The sequence below is a fragment of the Tachyglossus aculeatus genome, chromosome 4 (assembly GCF_015852505.1).
Source record: "Tachyglossus aculeatus isolate mTacAcu1 chromosome 4, mTacAcu1.pri, whole genome shotgun sequence".
Taxonomy (NCBI): domain Eukaryota; kingdom Metazoa; phylum Chordata; class Mammalia; order Monotremata; family Tachyglossidae; genus Tachyglossus; species Tachyglossus aculeatus.
In genome coordinates, this window is record NC_052069.1 from 131464112 (window position 1) to 131482093 (window position 17982).

A 17982-nucleotide genomic window follows, 5' to 3' on the forward strand; every position below is an offset into this window, starting at 1 on the left:
ATATCTAGACTGTAAGCTTGTTGTGGGAGAGGAATGTGCCTATTAAAGTGTTATATTGTACTCTGTCAAGCACTTAGTATAGTACTCCGCTACTAGTAAGAACTCAAAAAATAAGATTAATTGATTGATTGAAATCTGACCCAGTCCCTGTCCTACATGGAGTTTACAGTCTGGGGCGGGGGGGCATGTATTAAATCCCCATAGTATGAATGAGGAAACTAAGATGTTATTTGACCTGCCCAAGGTCATAAAACAGGCAGATGGAAACACGGGGATTAGAATCCAGGTTCTTCTGACTCCCAAGCCTGTGCTCTTTCCATCAGAAGTATTAATAATCACAGCGGCAGATAGAAGCAGCAAAGCCCAGTGGATAGAGCACCGGCCTGGGAGTCAGAAGCACCTGGGTTCTAATCCCGACTCTGCCACATGTCTGCTCTATGATCTGGGCAAGTCTTTTAACTTATTTGTGCCTCAGTTACCTCATCTGTAAAATGGGGATTAAGACTGTGAGCCCCATGTGGGTAAGGGACTGTGTCATATCTGATTATCTTCTATCTACCGCAGTGCTTAGATTAGTGCTTGACACATAGTAAGCACATAAAAAATGTTATTATTATTATCATTATGGTGGCTCAGAGCTCACAAATCTAACCTACCACATCCAGTTGGAGGGTGAGAGCTAAGCAAGGACACAAAGCTAAGAAAAAGGGGACAATTTAGACTGTCTGTGGAGGTAGCAGGGGCTGGGGAAAGGGGTCAGGAAAGGTTGAGGGGTCAAGGCCCTGAATGTCTGGGAGGGGGATAACTAGAATCTTTCATCCTTGTCTCTCCCCACTTCAGTCTATACTTCACGCTGCTGCCCGGATTATCATTCTACAGCAACGTTCTGGACATGTTACTCCCCTCCTCAAAAATCTTCAGTGGCTGCTAGTCAACCTATGCATCAAGCAAAAACTCCTCACTCTCTGCTTCAAGGCTCTCCATCACCTCGCCCCCTCCTACCTTACCTCCCTTCTCTCCTTCTCCAGCCCAGACCATACCCTTCGCTTCTTTGCCGCTAACCTCCTCACCGTGCCTCGTTCTCGCCTGTCCCGCCATCACCCCCCCGGCCCATGTCCTACCCTTGGCCTGGAATGGCCTCCCTCCACACATCCGCCAAGCTAGCTCTCTTCCTTCCTTCAAAGCCCTACTGAGGGCTCACCTCCTCCAAGAGGCCTTCCCAGTCTGAGCCCCCTTTTTCCTCTCCTCCTTCCCATCACCCCTGCACTACCTCCTTTCCCTCCCCCCCGCCCTACCTCCTTCCCCTCCACACAGCACTTGTATATATATTTCAACAGAATTATTACTCTATTTATTTTGCTTGTACATATTCACTATTCTATATATTTTGTTAATGATGTGCATATAGCTTTAATTCTATTTGTTCCGACGACTTTGACAACTGTCTACTTGTTTCGTTTTGTTGCCTGTCTCCCCCTTCTAGACTGTGAGCCCGTTGTTGGGTAGGGACCATCTTTACATGTTGCCAACTTGTACTTCCCAAGCGTTTAGTACAGTGATCCGCACACAGTAAGCGCTCAATAAATACGATGGAATGAATGAAAGAATGAGAGATGGAGGCTTGGCTCCAGGCAGTGCTGGGTTGTGGGAGAGAGCTGGGATGTCCCCGGTGCTGCAGGATACGAAACCGATGTCTCTCTGTGGGCACCTCAGAGGGTCAATTAGCAGCAGGTAATTATGGGGCACAGACTTGTGCTCATCTTGTCTCAGTCTGATGGGCAGCGGGCGGCAGAGTCTGAGCATTTCCAGTGATGTCCCAGTCCAAGTGTTAGAGCAGATTAGTGATTCTCTCTCTCTCTCTCTCACACACACACACACACACACACACACACACACACACACACACACCACTCCCTGAGGGTGGGAAAAGATGAGGAAAGTGGCTGATAAAATGCTGCCTCAACTTTGTCCTGCCTGAGTCGGACTTCCTGCGAGCTGCCCTCCCAGCAGGAACGAGTGATGGAAATGGGTGAGCAGGATAAAGCCATCTTTCTCCAAAGGCGTGGTTTCTGGCTTTCCATAGGACCTCTTGAGCTTTTGACCCGAGCTCTGAGGTGGGGGTCAGGGCTGGTCACCCCTAAAGAACCTTCTCCCAGGGCTCCCTCTTTCCTATTGCCAGGACCTATGGAGCAGGGGATCCCTCCTAGAAGCCTCCGCGGGTGCAGTCCCCGGCCCACCCCAGAGCCAGGGCTGATTCACCCCTCCCCAGGACGGACTTGTGGATTTGGTTCAACCCATAGTGGCCGGAATTGGGTCCTGTCAACTTCTGTGTTTTCTCTGGGTTGCCGGAGACTTCTCTGTCTCAGTGGCCCCTCGCTCCTGCGCTCCAGGAAGAGGTAGGGGCAGGGGTAGGGCTGGACTGAGCCCGCAGGAGGCCCAGTCGGCTTCTCCCTTAGGGTGGATGGACACACCAGGGGGCCTAATGTTTCCTTAAGCCCACCGCCTCTCTTTATGACATCTCTGGCAGGTCCAGCCTCCAAGGTCCCGAAAACACTGTTCTAAGAGCTGGAGTAAATACAAGTCAATCAGACTGGACACAGTCCCTGTCCCACATCGGGGTCACACTCAATCCCCATGTTTACAGGTGAGGAAACTGAGTCCCAGACAATTTAAGTGACTTGCCCAAGGTCACACGGCAGACATGTGGGATTGGAATCCAGGTCTGGAGCCTGGAGAGGGTCCCGGCGCTGGGCTGAGGTTATTCTCCCTAACCCGCTCCTGGGCGTTTCCCTGGAGACGGGGATCAGGGGGTCGGGGGGATCTTCCCCCTCCCGCTCCTGGGTGTTTCCATGGAGATGGCGATGGGGACCAGCCGCACCATACAGTGTCATAGGCAATAATACCCCGCGCTGCCACAAGGGGGCAATGAGGTATAGGATAAAAAAGACCCAAAAAGGAACACCAGTCTTAGAATACAATCAATCAGCCACATTTATTGAGCACTTGGGAGAGTCCAATAGAGTCAGTAGAGAAGCGGGGTGGTCTAGTGGAAAGAGCACTGGACTGGCAGCCAGAAAACTTGGATTCCTATCCCGATTTGATGCCAATTTGTACTTCCCAAGCGCTTAGTACAGTGCTCTGCACATAGTAAGCACTCAATAAATGCGATTGATTGATTGATTGATTTACCAAATGAGTGAGGGCACGGAAGTGGCTGCTACAACTGCGGAAGTCTCGGAGATGAAAACAAAGTAATTGTGTTGTGTTAAACGGTTATATGTGCTAAACAGTATGGAGTAGATACAAGATGATCAGATCAGAAGCAGTTCCTGTTCCATATGGGGCTTACAGTCCTAAATAGGAGGTAGAACAGGTAGTAATTTAATGTCCATTTAATAGATGAGGAAAGTGGAGTGCAGAGAAGTTATGTGACTTCGCCCAAAGTCACATAGCATTCGGTATTTATAAAACTACTTGTTCTAAATTTCTACGTCAGTTCTGTCTGACTGTATCCCCTATTAGATTGGTTTTTGAGGACAGAAAATAATGATTTAATAATCAATCAGTCACGGTTATTGAACACTTACTGCATGCAGAGCTATGTATTAAGTGCTTAGGAGAGTATACTATAACAATATAGCAGACACATACCTTGCCGACAACGAGCTTACAGTTTAGAGGGGGAGACCCACTTTAATATAAATAAAAAATTATGGATATGTACATAAGTGCTGTTAAGGTGGGAGGGAGGATGAATAAAGGGATCGAGTCAGGGTGATGCAGAAAGGAGTGGAAGAAAAAGAAATGAGGGCTTAGTCAGGGAAGGCCTCTTGGAGAAGATGTGCCTTCAATAAGGCCCTGAAAATGGGGAGAGTAATTATCTGTTGGATAAAGAGAGGGAGGGCATTCTAGGCTGGAGGAAGGATGTGGGTGAGAGGTCGTCAGTGAGATAGATGAAATCAAAGTACTTTTATAAGTAAACTTGTATATACTTTTATAAATGCTTAGTACAGCACTTTACAGAGTAGATGCTCAGCAAATACCAATCAATCTGTCAGTCTTATTTATAGAGTAATTACTGTGGGCCTTTGGGCGAGTACAAGAGGAATAGTAAACACAATCCCTGCCCTCAAGAAACCAATCGTCTAGTAGCATTGGTTGATCACCTGTTTTGTGCAGAGCACTGTAGTAAGTATTTGGGTGAATATAATAGGATTCATAGGCAGGATCCTTGTTCCTCAAGGAGCTCACACTCTGACAAGGAAGGCAGATTATGAAACAAATTCCAGGTAATTGAGAATATGTACAGCTGCTAACACAGTGGGGAAGGCACAAGACACGTTCCATGAAATAATTTGTTGATAATCAAAAATCCTGCACCATCTCTCAGTTACTACAATTATAGTAGTAGCAATGATAATAACAATAATAATGGTAATGATAATTGTTGAGTGCTTACTCTGTTCCAAGCACTGCTTTGAGAATTGTAGGAAATATGAGATAACCAGGTGGGGTACAATCCCCATTTAACATGGACGGTATAAATAGGAGGGAGAACACGTATTCCCTTTTCCAGAAGATGAAACTGGAGCACAGAGAAGTTTAGTGGTTTGCCTAGAGTCACACAGCAGACCCAAGATTAGACTTCTGATTCGAAGGTCCGTGATCTTTTCATTAAGCCACACTGCTTTGGTTAGGAGTTGAGACCTCATAGAACCTACACCAGCCCACTCAGCTCCGGATCTCTGCTGTCCCTGCAGCTGCTGCGTCCATTGGGATCTTTTTCCAGGGGATTCTGGTCCCAGACTCTGGGGAGCCAACCTCAAAGCAGCAGGAGCAGGGCAGGCACAAGAAGTGGGACACAGGCTGAGGCTCCAGGGCCTGCTCACTTCCTGTCTTCCAGTTTCCTGTCACTGCTGTCGTCCAGAGCAATCAGGGGCCCAGACTCAACAGTTTTTCTGGGTAGGGACCACCACAGCCAGAACGCATGAAGTTTATCTGGCCAGACCTGGGCAGTGGCAACAGGGAAGCAACATGGCCTAGTAAATAGAACATGGGCCTGGGGGTCGGCAGGACCCAGGTTCTAATCCTGACTCCTCCACTTGTCTGCTGGATGACCTGGGGTAAGTCACTTCACTTCTCTGAGCCTCAGTTCCCTCAGCTGTGAAATGAGGATTAAGAATGTGAGCCCCAGGTGGGACAGGGACTGTGTCCAACCCGATTTGCTTGTATCCACTCCAGCGCTTAGTACAGTCCCTTGTCATGTACTAGGTGCTTAACAAATACACCAATCCTCATTGTCTCACAGCTATCCCGGAACCTCTGCGGGGAATGGGCAGAGGTGGCCAAGTTCAGGGCTCCCTTGAGGGCAGGAGAGGATTTTAAGGGAGGGAAGCCTCCCATCACCATCACCCTTAACGGGTCTCCCTTAGCCAGTGAGGGAACTCAGAACAGATACCACAACATCTGAACAATGCTGCCCAAATCAGGTTCTCTGGACACCCTATCTCAGTGGGACCCACGGGAGGGCAGGCAACAACCCTAGAAGCCTAGGAGAGATCCCGATTGGGGGCAGGTGATTCCCATTTCCAGAATGTCCTACTTCTTCTGTCATTGTGAATGATCAGGAATGAACTGATGGCAGAGAAGGTGAGTAGGAATACCAGGTGGCTCTTCACGAGCAGAGGCAACTTTTCTTTCATGTTGACTCAAATGCTCAGCCTGCCTTCCATAGAGAAGATCGTAGAGGGTGACCAGCGCAATGACTCTCTTGGCTGCTCTGACTTCAGGCATCACCCTGGGGAAGTTTCTGGGCTCATGAAGGTGCTGGACCTGCCGGTGGTGTCTGTGCAGGACAAACACCATGTAGCTGCTGGCCACGCTCATGAGCCCCACAAATAACAGGTCATGGAAAGAGAACATGATCGTAATGGCCAAGGTGGTTTCTGCACTTTCGATGACTTCAAAACAGTATTTGAGATCCAATATGGTTCGAACATTGCCACTGCTGTTCTGGGGGCTTCTCATGTATATCAGTACATCCAATTCTATGAGCAGATTGATAACCCAGGAGAGGGCACAGGAGGGGAGGATGCGCTTGGACAATTTGGCTTTGATTCTTGCCCAACAGGAGGTGCCAGGACTGATAGTGATGGCCTGGAAGACACTCAGGAGGCTGGTAGTGCAGAGGCAAAGACCCTGGGCTACTAGATAAAGGTAAATAAGGATTTTGCGTCCAACATCGTCGAGGAAATTTCTCAGCCCCCAAGCTGACAAGGTCTCTAAGATTCCACTTGTGAGGATGATGGTGTTAACCAAGGCCAGGTGGACGAGGATCAGGTCGGAGGAGCTGGACATTTGCCTGGTGGAGACCACATGGATATAGAACAGGAGGAGAAACATGTTCAGTGAGAGCCCAAGGCTGAATTGTAGGAAAATCACCATCCCAAAAGAGAGCTCAGTGGAATTATGTTGCCAACTTGTACTTCCCAAGCGCTTAGTAGAGTGCTCTGCACACAGTAAGCGCTCAATAAATACGATTGAATGAATGAATGAATTCATTGGCTTGAATATTCAGTTCAAACCAGTGGCAATAACTTGTAGAGCAACATGGGGGAGGAGAGTTGTAGAGGAAGGGGAGTGTAAAGGAGGAGATGAAGAGAGTGTGATAAAGAGAAAGAGAGCATTTAGTCATCATCATATTTGAAGTAGTCATAGTAATGGTATTGATTTAGCCCTTAGCGGAATGCAAAGCTTTGTACGAAGTGTCTGGGAAAATTGCACAGGTGAAAAATAGACATAGTTCCGGGCAGTCAAGGGACTCACAATCTCAGAACAAGGAAAAGGAGAAGAGATAGCCTACAGATGGGTGACTGGTAAACAGTCAAAACTGAAAAACAACAGGAAAGAAATTCACAGTGATATTTACAGCAAGAGGGATAGGACATTTGTTAAAGCATCTATATGCTTTCTATCTATCTATCTATCTATCTATCTATCTATCTATCTATCTATCAATCTGCACTTCCCAGATTTGACAGGGCATATAAAAAGAAAAATAAAATCCTGTTTGTTTTGAGCAGTTCTGCAAGAGGTATTATTATTATTATTATTGTTATTATTATTATTATTATTATTATATTATTATTATTCTGCAAGAGGTGCCCCATTATTTTGGGGTTCGAGATTGGGAGTGGTTTCTTTTGGGATCTCTTCCTAGTAAAATAAGGATGGCAGCAATAATGATAAATGTGGTGTTTCTTAGGCTTACTATGTGCCAGGCACTGTACTAAGCACTGGGATGGATAAAAACAAATCGGTTTGGACACAGTGCCTGTCCTATGTGGTGATCACAGTCCCAACCCCCTTTTACAGATGAGATAACTGAGGCCCAGAGAAATGAAATGACTTGTGCAAGGCCCCACAGCAGACAGTTGGCAAAGCTGGGATTAGAACCCATAACCTTCTAACTCTCAGGCCCCTGCCCTACCCACTCCATCATGCTGCAGTGACATCCTGTGTCAGGCCAAGTATCTGACCAGTCCAATGCTCTCTCCCTCTTGGCCATCCATCTCGGGCTCTGATGTCCTCCAGCTTCTCTCCTGATGATCCACTACGGACCATGGAGCTGTTATCTGATCCCATGTTGCAGGGCACAGCTCTCCCTGCTAGTGGACACCTTCAGTTCCTCCTCTCCAGGAGTTGGGACATCTTCCTGGAGCTTATTGTTGGCTCTGTATATGCTCTGTGACTTGAGGGGTGTGAATGGAGAAACAGAAACCACAGTTACTGGACAGTGGTGTTAGGTTTGAGAGAGCAAACTGGACATCTTCAGTCCCCAAGTCCAACCCTGCCCCTGGCCACCATTGAGGGTTTAGTTCTATAGAAAAGATCTTTCACCCCCTGCAAGACCCTTTCTCTGAGGATGCCCCTGACAGGGTCTCCCCTCTCTGCCCTGTGCTCTGATTCGAGGGTACAGGTCTGAGATGGGTGATTATCTCACTATGAAGAGAGGGAAAGTGTATTGGGACATCTGATTCTGTGATGCAATAACACCATCGAGGGCAGGAATAAGCAATGGATGAAGGGAAGGGGGGGAAGATTGAGGGAAGGAAGGGAGATGGAGTGAGAGAGACATTTAGAAACAGTCAGGAGGAACAGGACCTTAGCCTTTTTTGTTCTATGTTGTCTTCGTCTCAGATGTGGCCACCTGGAGTGAGGGAGATACCCCTGTAGTCCTGCCACATATGCACACCTCCTGTTCTGCTCCTACGCAAAGTGGTATCGTTGCTGGGTCAGTGGTATCCTGGAGGATGGCTTGTGGAGGACAGGAACCAGGGTCCCAGGCCATGATCACTGTAGTCAGACGGTCAGTTGGTCAACTATATTTATTGAGCTGATACTGTGGGGAGAGCACTATACCAAGTGCTTGAGAGAGTACAATATAATAATTGCACATTTCCTGCCCACAACGTTTACAGTCTAGAAGGGCAGACAGACATTACTGTAAATAAATAAATTACAGATATGTACAAAAATGTTTTAGGGCTGGGAGGGGGGATGATTAAAGGGAGAGCCAGGGTGGTGCAGAACCGAGTGGGAGAAGAGGAAAGGAGGCCTTAGTCAGGGAAAACCTCTTGGAGGCGATGTGCCTTCAATAAAGCTTTGAATCTAGGGAGAGTAATTTTCTGTCAGATACAAAGAGGAAGGGAATTCCAAGCCAGAGACAGGATATAGAGAAAAAGTCAGAGGTGAGATAGATGAGATCGAGGTACAGTGCGAAGGTTAGCATTAGAGGAGTGAAGTTTGCTGGCTGGGTTCTATTAGGAGAATAGCAAGGTGAGATTGTAGCAGAGAAGGTAATTGAATGTTTTAAAGCTAATTGAAAGGTGTTTCTGTTTGATGCAGAGGTGGGTTGGCAATCACTGGAAGTTCTTGAGGTGTGGGGAAACATGGACTGGACATTTTTGTAGAAAAAAGATCGGGGCAGCATAGTGATGCATGGATCAGAGTGGGGAAAAACAGGAGGCAAGGAGACTGCTGTAGTAATTAAGGCGGGATAGGTTGAGTGCTTGGACTAATGTAGTAGCAGTTTGGATGGAGTGGAAAAGGTAGATTTTAGTGATCTTGTGAAGGTCAAACTGACAGGATTTAGTAATGGACTGAATGTGTGTGTTGAATGACAGAGAGGAGCCGAGCATAATGCCAAGATTACTGGATTATGAAACAGGAAGAATGGTGGTGCCAACTACAGTGATGGGAAAGTCAGGGAAAGGACAAGGTTTGGGTGGGAGGATGTGTTCAGCTTGAGGTGTTGGGAAGATATCCAAGTAGATGTGTCTTGAAGGCAGAAGGAAGTGTGAGGCTACAGAGAAGGAGAGAGATTAGGGCTGGAGATATAGAACTGGGAATCATCTGCAGAGAGGAGGTAGTTGTATCCATGTGAGCAAATGAGATCTCCAAGGGAGTATGTGTCGATGCAGAATAGAAGAGGACCCAGAACTGAAACCTGAGGGTTATCCACAGCTAGGGGATGTGAGGCAGAGGAGGAGCCCATGAAAGAGACTGAGAATGAACAGCCAAACAGATAGGAAAGACAGTAGAATTGAAGAGGGGGTGGGAGTGGGGAGGCACTGGGGAGTGGCAGGGGAGATTTTAGCGAGATCACCCCTGACAGCTTCAATTTTCTCAATAAAGTAGGTAGCCAGGTCGTTAAGGGTAAGGGGTGGAGGAGACAGGGGGACAGGGGGTTTGAGGAGGGAGTTATATGTCTGGAACAACTGGCAAGGGAAATGGCCATGGATGTCAATAAGGATGGAGAAACAATTTGGCAGGTCAGAGGAGAGGGCAGAGTTAAACCACACAAGGCCCTACTGAGAGCTCAAGGCCCTACTGAGAGCTCACCTCCTCCAGGAGGCCTTCCCAGACTGAGCCCCCTCTTTCCTCTCCCCCTTGTCCCCCTCTCCATCCCCCCATCTTACCTCCTTCCCTTCCCCACAGCACCTGCATATATGTATATATGTTTGTACATATTTATTACTCTATTTATTTATTTATTCATTTTACTTGTACATATCTATTCTATTTTATTTTGTTAATATGTTTGGTTTTGTTCTCTGTCTCCCCCTTCTAGACTGTGAGCCCACTGTTGGGTAGGGACTGTCTCTATATGTTGTCAACCTGTACTTCCCAAGCGCTTAGTACAGTGCTCTGCACACAGTAAGTGCTCAATAAACACGATTGATTGATTGATTGATTGATTGATAAGGATAAATTAGAAGCAGCATGGCTAAGTGGCTAGAGCATGGGCCTGGCAGTCAAAGATGACTTGGGTTCTAATCCTGGCCCCACCATATGTCTGTTCTGTGATTTGGGGCAAGTCATTTAAGATCTCTGGGCCTCAGTTACCTCGTCTATAAAATGGGGATTAAGAGGGTGAACTCCCTGTGGGATAGGGACTGTGTCCAAACTGATTAACTTGTTTCTACCCCACAGTTTAGGACAGTGCTTGGCATGTAGTAAGAACTTGACAAGTACCATAATTATTACTATTACAGAAGTGGACAAGGTCGGCTTAATATCTAGATTTCCACCACCAGCACTGTTCTAAGCGCTGGGGCAGATACAAGGTAATCAGGTTGTCCCATGTTGGGCTCACAGTTTTAATTTCTATTTTACAGATGAGGTAACTGAGGTGCAGAGAAGTTAAGTGACTTGCCCGTAGTCACACAGCTATTCAGTGGAGGAGCTGGGATTAGAACCCACGACCTGTGACTCCCAAGCCCGTGCTCTTTCCACTAAGCCAGCACTGTACAAAGCCCTTGGGAAAGTGCAATACAACAATGAACAAATTTCCTGCCTAACAGGAGCTTACAGTCTAGAGGGGGAGACAGATATTAATATAAATAATTCTAGACTGTGAGCCCATTGTTGGGTAGGGACCCTCTCTACATGTTGCCAACTTGTACTTCCCAAGCGCTTAGTACAGTGCTCTGCACACAGTAAACGCTCAATGAATATGACTGAATGAATGAATGCATAAATAAACAAATAAATGATAGCTATCTACTATCTATATCTTTCCTATGAATCCAGGGCCTTACCGTGGCAGAAGAGTTTGCGTAAGCCAATGATACTTAGAGTTATGCCCTTGAGAGACACTGTCTCACTAGGGTTACCCATAATGGAAAGGTCTAAGCTGAAGCATCAGACAAAGTTCATTCAACTGTGCTGGGCAGCAGTGGTATGAGAAAGAGTCAAAGGTGGATGATCACGTGATCAAAGTGTTGACCAAAGATTTCGATAGAGACTCAGGTTTTCACTGCATGGAAGATGGAAATGGTAAACCACTTATGTATTTTAACTAAGAAAACTCTGTGAATGAACATACCAGAATGAGTACAGATATAGTGCTGGAAGATGAGCCCATCAGGTTGAAAGGCACTCAACGAGCCACTGGGGATGAGCAGACGTTGTTTCAGAGTATCATGTGTGTATGTGACATGGCTGGAATAAAGCCTTCAGACCCTCTGGTCGTTGGTGTTGCCATGCAAGAAATGAGTGTCCGAAGATATAAGGATACCCTTATAATTGGAGAGTAGAATATGTGGAGTATGAACCAGGGAAAGCTGGAAATAGTCATGAATGAAATGGACCAACTGAAGATCGACATCATCCTAGGAATACGCGAACTGAAATGGGCTGGTATTGGGCATTTCCAAACGACTGAATACATCATCTACTTCTCTGCACCTGTTGAAAAAAAGAAGAAATGGTGTAGCGGTAATAGTGATGAAGAAAATTGCTGAAACAGTTATTGAATATAACGCAGTCCAATATCCAGGAGTTATTTGTATCTATCAGCATAAGAGTTGAATCCCTTAGATTCAGAGGAAACCCATTCAATGTGTCAATACTTCAGGTGTATGCCCCAACAACAGATGCAGAGCAAGAAGAAACAGGTAGGTTTTATGATAAAGTGCAGGGAGACATTAATAAAAGCTGCAAGCAAGGTGTGTTGGTTATCACTGGGGAATGGAATCCAAAAGTTGGTAATCGAATGGAAATGAAGGCTGTTGGAAAATATGGATTTGGAAATTGGAATCAAGCTGGAGACCGACATTGACTTCTGTGAATCAAATGACTTTTTTTTATACTGCCAACACCTTCTTTAACCAACCTAAATGACATCCGTACATTTGCACTTTACCTGATGGACTATATAGAAATCAAATAGACTATTTACTTTGTCAAAACAGATGAAAGAGTTATATTTTGGCAGTAAAAATATAGTCTGGAGCTGATTTGGTTGAGATCATAAGCTGTCAATGTGTAAACTCGGGCTGAAACTTAGAAAGTTCTATCATGCCTTACAGCTGGCCAAATATGACCTGATTAATTTTCCCCCTGCATTTAAGAATCATGTGAAAAATCGATTTGAGGCACTTAAAACTCACAGACAAGGAACCAGAGAAAATGTGGATGGAGATTAAAAATGCCATCAAGGAAGAAAGCAACACAGTATTGCTAAACGTTTGGAAGTAAAATAAGCCAAATTGAATATTGAACATAACCCTGGAAGAAGCCAGGAAAAGGAAGAAAGCAAAACACCGAGGACAAAAGAAGCTGCATAAAGAATTGAGCGAGAAATCTAGCACTTGACAAAGAAGGACGAACAGGAATATTATAACGGCATATGTAAAGAAATGGAAGTCAATAACAATTGCGGGCAGGCAAGATCACTATTTCAGAACATTAAGAAAAATAAAGGAACATTTCACCCCCTGATTGGCTTTATTAAAAGCAAAGATGGGCTGATAATAAATGATGCCAGTGGAATCAAACAAAGATGGAAGGAAAACACACAGGAACTATAACAGAAGGAGAGCAAAATACAAGAAGCATCGGTAGACGTTCCTTGTGAATTAGTGCCACTCATCATGGAAAGCAAAGTTAGATCAGCTCTGCTTGGCCTTGCCAAAACTAGGGTACCTGGCTTTGATAGACTTATTATTGGGGTGTTTCAGGCAACTGTATAGGAACTGGTTAAAGTCCTTACCAACTTATTCATTCATTCAATCGTATTCATTAAAGGTCACCAATGATCTCCTGCTTGCCAAATCCAACGGCTCCTACTCTATCCTAATCCTCCTCGACCTCTCAGCTGCCTTCGACACTGTGGACCACCCCCTTCTCCTCAACACGCTATCCAACCTTGGCTTCACAGACTCCGTCCTCTCCTGGTTCTCTTCTTATCTCTCCGGTCGTTCATTCTCAGTCTCTTTTGCAGGCTCCTCCTCTCCCCCCCCCCCCATCCCCTTACTGTGGGGGTTCCCCAGGGTTCAGTTCTCGGTCCCCTTCTGTTCTCAATCTACACTCACTCCCTTGGTGACCTCATTCACTCCCACGTCTTCAACTATCATCTCTATGCTGATGACACCCAAATCTACATCTCTGCCCCTGCTATCTCCCCCTCCCTCCAGGCTCGCATCTTCTCCTGCCTTCAGGACATCTCCATCTGGATGTCTGCCTGCCACCTAAAACTCAACATGTCCAAGACTGAACTCCTTGTCTTCCCTCCCAAACCCTGCCCTCTCCCTGACTTTCCCATCACTGTTGATGGCACTACCATCCTTCCCGTCTCACAAGCCCGCAACCTTGGTGTCGTACTCGACTCTGCTCTCTCATTCACCCCTCACATCCAAGCCATCACCAAAACCTGCCGGTCTCAGCTCTGCAACATTGCCAAGGTCCGCCCTTTCCTCTCCATCCAAACTGCTGCGCTGCTCGTTCAAGCCCTCATCCTATCCCGTCTGGACTACTGCATCAGCCTCCTCTCAGATATCCCGTCCTCGTGTCTCTCCCCACTTCAATCCATACTTCACGCCACTGCCCGGATTTTCTTTGTCCAGAAATGCTCTGGGCATGTTACTCCCCTCCTCAAAAATCTCCAGTGGCTACCAATCAATCTGTGCATCAGACAGAAACTCCTCACCCTCGCCTTCAAGGCTCTCCATCACCTCGCCCCCTCCTACCTCAGCTCCCTTCTCTCCTTCTACAGCCCAGCCCGCACCCTCCGCTCCTCTGCCACTAATCTCCTCACCGTGCCTCGTTCTCACCTGTCCTGCCGTCAACTCCCGGCCCACGTCATCCCCCTGGCCTGGAATCCCCTCCCTCCCAACATGTGCCAAGCTAGCTCTCTTCCTCCCTTCAAGGCCCTACTGAGAGCTCACCTCCTCCAGGAGGCCTTCCCAGACTGAGCCCCCTCCTTACTCTACCCTTCGTCCCCATCTCCACCCCCACATCTTACCTCCTCCCCTTCCCCACAGCACCTGTATATATGTTTGCACATATTTATTACTTTATTCATTTATTTATTTATTTTACTTGTACATATCTATTCTATTTATTTTATTTTGTTAATATGCTTGGTTTTGTTCTCTGTCTCCCCCTTCTAGACTGTGAGCCCACTGTGGGGTAGGGACTGTCTCTATATGTTGCCAACTTGTACTTCCCAAGCGCTTAGTACAGTGCTCTGCACACAGTAAGCACTCAATAAATACAATTGATTGATTGATTGATTCATTGAGTTCTTACTGTGTGCATAGCACTGTACTAAGCGCTTGGGAAGTACAAGTCAGCAAAATATAGAGACGTGTCCTATCCAACAGCGTGCTCACAGTCTAGAAGGGGGAGACAGACAACAAAAGGAAACTTGTAGATAAGTGTCAAAATCATCAGAATAAATAGAATTAAAGCTATATGCACGTCATTAACAAAATAAATAGAGTAGTAAATACGTACAAGTAAAATAAATAGAGTAATAAATCTGTACAAATATATACAAGTGATGTGGGGAGGGGAAGGAGGTAGGGCAGAGGTTGGGGATGGGGCGGAAGAGGGGAAAAAGGGGCTTAGTCTGAGAAGGCCTCCTGGAGGAGGTGAGTTCTCAGCAGGGCATTGAAGGGAGGAAGAGAGCTAGTTTGGCGAATGTGTGAGGGAGGGCATTCCAGGCCAGGAGAAGGATGTGGGCAGGGTGTCGACGGCGGGACAGGCGAGAATGAGGCACGGCTAAGTCAACCAACCAGTCAATCAGTCGCATTGATTGTCTCAACTCTGTGTGGAGCACTGTACTAATTGCTTGGGAGAGTGCAATAGAATTAGTAGACACGATTCCTGACCCCAGGAGTTTACAATCTAGTTGGGGGGATACAACACAGCACGAATAGGAGGACATAATAGAGTGTAAATGAACACACATAAGGACTCCAGGAGCATGGAAGTGATGAGGTTGAACCACAGAACCTCTCAGAACGTAGCCATGCCCACACCTATCCCCCCACTAAACCTGGGTGAGGGTTTTAGGATGAATTCAGAGGCATGTTTCACTCTCTACATTTGCAACTGGAAGATATCAGAAAATACGATTGATCAATTGACCGATTGACTGAAAGGCTGATTGTCAGAGGTTATTACCAAGATTTCTGTGGTGTGCCATGATCGCATAGTGGTTAGTACTCTGCGTTGTGGCCGCAGCAACCTCAGTTCGAATCCGAGTCATGGCAGAACGGGAGGCGAAGTGTCTTGTTTCCAGCGCTTAGAACGGTGCCCAGTGCTTAGAACAGTGCTTCGCACATAGTAAGCGCTTAACAAATGCCATCATTATTATTGTTATCATTATTATTATAAAACTGCCTACAGTTCACCCAAATTGTCCATCATTATGGGAAGAAGCAGGATGCTGGGGTGCAGATGCTGTTGTTTCCATGGAAACCTCTCTGGCCAGCTCCGTTGCTGCAGGTACAGGACTTTGTCTCTGTGGGTCTCAAGGGATCACAGGACCAGAAGGTTCTCACATCACCTAAGCCATTAGATCCCTTCATAGGCTCCAAGTCGGTCCTCCAGGGAACCCCCATGGTACAGCGGCTGCTTTATCTGAAGGGACAGGGGACTGCCTGGAGAGCAACTAAACATCTGCAGCAGAGCTTAGAGAGGACGAGGGCAACACACCATCCCTTCATGGCCATCTGCACCCAGGAGTCCGAGAAGAGAGGGGATCATCCCAACCGGGCAGAAGTCAGCGCTTCCCAGCCCCACACTGCCTCGGTGAGTGTGACCATGGGCAGTACAGGCAGGGAGGGACCAGCAGGTCAGTGAGTGAGATGGAGCCAGTCGAGGGAGACTCTCACACTTGGGGGCCAGGTTGGATTTCAGGTTGGGTCTGAGTCCCCCAGCAGGGCAAGTGGGCTTGTGGGAGGGGAAGCATTAGCCAGTGCAGTGCCTCCCATCTCTCACGAGGCTCCCCTCCATTTGCTGTCCAACCGTGGCTATTCTGGCAGCTGCCTTCCGGGCTATGGCACCATTAGCACAGCATTGGCACTCAGATGTAATCACTTCATCTTTCAACGGGTGCTGCATGTAGCAAACCTTCACACTGTGCTGCACCCTTACCCACCTACTCACTGGATGCATTCAGCCCCGCCAAGTCATCGATGCATCCTGCATGTCAAAAGTATTGGCATATAATATTCGATGTACTGCATTTTTCCCACCTAACCAGTGGCTTCTTTGTCTGACCGGGGGGGACATATAACAAGCAGAGATAAGACAGTTCAGTGATGCTGCCCACACAACAAAGGCTATCATCAATTCCTCCACCCAGAACTTTTCCCCAAATCTTGGGAGAATACAATGGGGTAAAAGATGAATTCCTTGCCCTAAAGGACTTTCCAATCTACTGGGCTACATGGACAATCAATCAATCAACGAATTAAACATATATATTGCACACTTTCTGTGTGTACAACACTATACTAAGTGCTTGGGAACATACAATACAAAAGTGTTGATAGGCACATTCCCTACCCACAAGGAGCTTACAGTATTCAGAGGGAGACAGACATTAAAATACATTATGGAAATGTTCGTAAGTGCTGTGGGGCTGAAGGTTCAGTGAATAAAGGGTATAAGTCCAAGTGCAAGGGCAATGTAGAAGGGTGAGGGAATAGAGGAAATAAGAGTTTAATCAGGGAAGGCGTCTCGGAGGAGAAAATTGGACACAAAATAATTTACAGCCTGGAGGAAAAGAAGAATGGAAAGAGGGATATGTAGATTAGTAAGTGATTAGATAGTAACATGAAGTGTTGTGGGAAGTTGCAAATGTGTAAGTGCAGAGGTGGTAGTTGGGTTGATGTGGCCTGGGGAGAAGAAGCATTCACTCTGAAAGTTCTCTTGGAGAAAGTGGGCTTTCAAGAGGTTTTGTTTTTTTTTTTGCAAATATGGAGAGCTGTGTTCTGGGGAACTGAAGGGTATAGGTGTTCCAGGAAGAAAGACCATCGAAGCCAGGGGCTGGAGGAAGGAGAGTTGAGAACAGGGCACTGGGAGGAGGTTATCTGGAGCATAGTAGTAAAGAGAACAGATACAAGAAGAGAGAGCTCTTGGACTGTCTTAAAGCCAGTGATCAGCCTTTATTTTCCTCCTTACAGGGAGAGCTGCCATCGGATTCCCTTTGCTTAATGCTTAAAGTGTGTGTGTGTGTTTGTGTGTGTGTGAGAGAGAGAGAGATAGTATGTGAGATGGGGCCAGGGAAGACAGCCTAGCCATGCACAAACAAACCAGGGTCCCTGCAGGGCCTGCTGCCGCTCTTCGGACGGGGAAGGATGGTAGGAGCCGTGAAAGTCCAGCTGGGGAGACGGGGAGAGAACCAGGAGAATTGCAGATGTATTGCAGTAGGGGTCAAAGTGCCAGAAATAGTAGTAGTTATACTTACTGAGTGCCTATTAGGTGTGACACACTGTATTAAACGCTTGGGAAAGCTTAATGGAAGCCTCAGCCACATTCATTGTCCCCAAGCAGCTTACGTTGTAGGGGGGATGGTCTGAGCGGAAGAAGAAAATGCAAGGCAGAGACAACATCAAAGTGGGCAGACATAGTTGGGAAGATAAAACTTATTGGGCAGGACAGTGTCCCCTCCAGGCTATTCTC

General features: G+C 46.7%; 1 pseudogene; it reads right to left on the minus strand.

Moving 5' to 3' along the window:
• Positions 1 to 5549: 5549 nt before the first annotated feature.
• LOC119927162 lies at positions 5550 to 6468 on the minus strand (annotated as a pseudogene).
• Positions 6469 to 17982: the final 11514 nt, after the last annotated feature.